The sequence below is a fragment of the Amblyraja radiata genome, chromosome 12, assembly GCF_010909765.2.
Source record: "Amblyraja radiata isolate CabotCenter1 chromosome 12, sAmbRad1.1.pri, whole genome shotgun sequence".
NCBI classification, from domain to species: domain Eukaryota; kingdom Metazoa; phylum Chordata; class Chondrichthyes; order Rajiformes; family Rajidae; genus Amblyraja; species Amblyraja radiata.
Genome location: NC_045967.1, coordinates 60,539,742 through 60,544,085, shown reverse-complemented (window position 1 = coordinate 60,544,085; position 4,344 = coordinate 60,539,742). Strand labels below are relative to the sequence as shown.

Sequence of the window (4,344 nt, the reverse complement as noted above, 5' to 3'; positions counted from 1 at the left end):
ATCTATGGAGTAGCAATGTTACAAAATTTTGAGATTTTAAAAATCAAGTCTGTAATTTATCCCATCAGATAAAGCATAAAAATAAGTTTAATTTGACACCTAATTCACTTTCATATCTCAAGTATTTAAAAAGTTATGGCCATTTTCATACTCGGAAATGAGCATCTTGTTCCCTATTGATTTTCTATGGACATAACAAAAAAGTTGTGATCGTGAACAGTCAAAAGCCCATAACTTTCTTAAAAATTAAGAGAACTGAATGAAATTTTCAGTTATCATAGATTGAAGCATTCTGAAACAAATATAAAATAATCTTACTTGGATGACCTGAAATTAAAGCATATAATTAGTTAGTTACCTAATTGTAGCTAATTTCAGACTTCAATTACTAGATCTAAACATCTATCCATTTCTTAATAAATGATTAACATTTTTAAATAGCCTAAATGTCCAAATAATATTCACAAATAATTCACAATAAAACATGATTTTTAAATCTCATTTACATTAATTTATAGGCCAAATGGAAGGAATTTAGTGTTTAATTGCTGTAAATAAATGCCCATTTAAATCAGCTTTCTAGTGGGTCCCTGTGGAACGCGCTGGTTTAGAACGTTCACATTGCGGTAGATTTGTGCCTCAAATGCCGAGAAAAATACTGCGCGATATAATGGGCCCAAATTGAGCTACTCGCAATAGTAAATTTTGTATAAAAGGATCTTTAGAAGCCCTTTTGAATGTAAAAATATACAACCTAACTTCTGCTATTTGCTTTATGAGACCCTGCGGTCGCTGACGGCCGCGGGTTTAAAGATTGATTTTTAAACTACTATAACCATTATTCAAGGCCTTTAAACCTAATAATAGCTTTTGCGACGGGGTCTTCCAGCGATTTTTCGTTAATAATTAACTAGGCTGAACATTTTCGATTGGAACAGCTTAGAGAAAATCGCGTTTTAAACCCGCCCCCTCTAAACGGCGCCAAAATCGCGCACAGCCTCAGCAGCAGATCTTCAACGACGCTTCAGGTAGGCTTTGCAACATACCTATATGGAGCGAAGGAAATAGGCGACGTTTCGGGCCGAAACCCTTCTTCAGTCTGAAGAAGGGTTTCGGCCCGAAACGAAGGAAATAGGCGACGTTTCGGGCCGAAACCCTTCTTCAGTCTGAAGAAGGGTTTCGGCCCGAAACGTCGCCTATTTCCTTCGCTCCATAGATGCTGCTGCACCCGCTGAGTTTCTCCAGCATTTTTGTCTACCTTTGATTAAGAGGGATATACTTTGCTGCTACAGAAAGAACCACCAGCAACCTCTTTGCTTTCCTCTAGGAGAACACACACAACTGAAGACAAGGAGGAGCCCCGGTGCCCAGACCTCTTCACCCCCCCCCCCCCCCCCCCCCCCGGGGCAGTGCTGGGACCACTGGATTACACAGGCGAGACAAGGACAGACAGAGAAGGAGAATGGAAAATGCCAGCTCCAGGTATGTCCGGATACATCACACAATGTTACTTCTCCACCTCTCCTCCCTCACCTCAAGCACAGCGCTGGAGTAACTCAGCGGGTCAGGCAGCATCTCTGGGGGCAGGTGGCGTTTCGGGTCGGGACCCTTCTTCACTCTGATTGTGATTAGAGGGAGGTGACCGGATGAGGATTGGGGGCAGGACTAAGTCAGGCAAGTGATAGGTTGATAGTTGTTGGGGGGTGGGGGGTGGGGGAGGGGTGTGATGATTGAAGTCAGGTCGATGATGGTCAAAGTAGCCTTTATTGTCATTCAGACCTTTCCTCTGAACGAAATCCGTTGCCTTGCAGTCATACATATAATAAAATGACAAAACCACATAATAAACATAAATTTAACATCCATCATAGTGAGTTCACCAGGCACCTCCTCACTGTGATGGAAGGCAAAAATCTTAAAATCCTTGTCTCTTCCCTCCTTGTTCTTCCTCCGTGAGAGGCTATCCAGGCTTCGGATGTTGTGACCCCGCCGGGTGATGGTAAGTAAGTCAGTCCCGCGGCTGAATACAAGCGCCGCGAACGGGCCGGTTCAAACTCCGCGGCCCGGGGTGGTCGAAGCTGCCGAAGTTGCCGCCCTGCAGTCCAGCGGACGAAGCTGTTGTTGCGGGAGCTCCTGAAAACAGGTCACCAACCTGTGACCTGCGAGCTCCCGACGATGTCGTCCACGGGGCCCGTGGCCGAGCCACCGAGATCGGGCCGTCGCTGCCGCGGCCACCGCCGGAACGCCACAGCTCCGAGGTCGGGTCGCCGCTGCCGCTGCCGCTGCCCCAGCTCCGAGGCCGCCAGCTCCGCTATTAGGCTTAGGCGCAGACGGAGATGGGGATACGACAAGAGAAGTCGCATCCCCGGAAGGAAAAGACTAAAAACACGTGTCACTGCACCCCCCCCCCACACACACACAAACACAACATAATAAAACCAAAAATTAACTAAAACAGGCCAAAGAACAATCCAAAAAAGAAAAAAAACAAACGGACTGCAGGCGAGCCGCAGCTGCGAAGGCAGCGCCGCCATCTTGTGACTGGGATAAGGATAAAAGATAAGGATAAAAGGAACTCGTGGGATAGATGGGCCGAATGGCCTAATTCCGCTCCTAGGTCAAGAGAAGAGGTGTGAGATGGGAAGCTGGAGGAATGGATATTGGTGAAGGTGATGGGGGAAAGGGCGGGATTGTGGGATAAATGGTGTGTATCCAGGTGGAACAATGGGAAGAGAAGAGGGAAAGGGAGAGAAGGTGCTTGTCCTTTATTTCAGTTGGTTTGTTTTGAACTGGAAACTTTCACCGAACATGTTTCCTTTCAGCCAATCAGTCTGAGACCCCCACATTCTTCACACAGGAAGAGCTCAACAAACTGAAGTCCGAGTTCACAACGGGAGGTGTGGATAAGGTTCAATCTCTGCTGGAGAAGAAGGTGAAAGATCTGGACAAAACTGAGCTGAACATCGCCGTGACGGGAGACACGGGTGCAGGAAAATCCACCCTCATCAACGCCATGAGAGGGCTTCGTAGCGAAGATGAGGGAGCGGCTGCGGTTGGGACCACGGAAACTACAATGGAGCCAACCGGATACTCACATCCCACTCTGCCCAATGTCCGCTACTGGGACCTGCCGGGGATCGGATCTACAGAATTCACCGCGGGTTCCTACCTGAAGAAAATGCAATTTAAAAAATACGATTTATTCATCATAGTGTCAGCTGGTCGATTCACAGAGAATGATGCAAAATTTGCCAAGGAGATTACGCGGCTGGGGAAGAAGCTCTATTTTGTCCGCTCTAAGATTGACGCTGACCTTAATTCAATGCGGAGATAACGGAATAACTTTGATGGAGTTGTAGAAATGGGAAAGATCCGGAGTGACTGCGTCAGTAAATTGTGAAAGGCTGGGATCCCTGATCCCACCGTGTTCCTGATATCCAGTTTCATGAAGAATATGTATGATTTCTCTCTGTTAATGGAAGCACTTGCAGATGGTTTACCAAGTATAAAGGAATCTGTCTTTATCCTGGCCCTTCCCAACGATAATGTGGAGATTATTCGGAAGAAAGGTGAGGTGTTGAAGAAACGTATCTGGATGTTGGCGATCATCGCGGGAGGAGTGGGAGCGATCCCAGTCCCGGGTCTCTCTATCGCCTGTAACATTGCGGCATTGATTGGAGCGCTAATCGAATTCCGTAAATGCCTGTGTCTGGATGATGCTGCTCGCGGCAGATTGGCCAACAGAACAGGCAAGTCCGTGGAAGAGTTGAATGCCGCAGCACCATCGCCCCTTCTGGGAAAAATAAATAGAGAAGTGATAGTATGGCTGTGTACAGGCCTTGTTGCCGTGACAGGCATTGCAGCCGTTCTTTACTCTGTCCCAGGCATTGGTTCCGTTTTTGGAGGAGGGTCATCATCTCTGATGACCTACTCGATACTGAGTAAGGCGCTGAAGATTCTGATGGGGATCGCGGAGAAGTTGCTCGCTTTTGTCTAGAGTAACCGCTCTGCACCAATATCCATCACGTCAGTTCACGTCGTGCTGAGCTTCATATTTTGAGAAAGGCTAACGCCTAATGTTTCCTTGGTCCTATCTGTTTGTCCGCCCAGGCCCACGTGATCTCCCGTTTGCTAAATACTTTAATACTTTATATAGCGAAACTTCCACCAAATTTCGGGGATACTGCCTGTCCCTCTGAGTTACTCTAACACTTTGTGTCTATCTTCATGTTCTCCTGAGATGCTGCCTGATCAACTGAGTTCCTCCAGCACGTTGTGACTTTTTTTGTAAACCAGCATCTGCAGTTCCTGGTTCCTGCTATTTGCTGTAATCATTTTTGGAAA

At 46.8% G+C, this 4,344-nt stretch overlaps 1 pseudogene; it reads left to right on the top strand.

The window, feature by feature from the left end:
• Positions 1-1,469: 1,469 nt before the first annotated feature.
• LOC116979334 lies at positions 1,470-3,997 on the top strand (annotated as a pseudogene).
• The last annotated feature ends 347 nt before the right edge of the window (positions 3,998-4,344 follow it).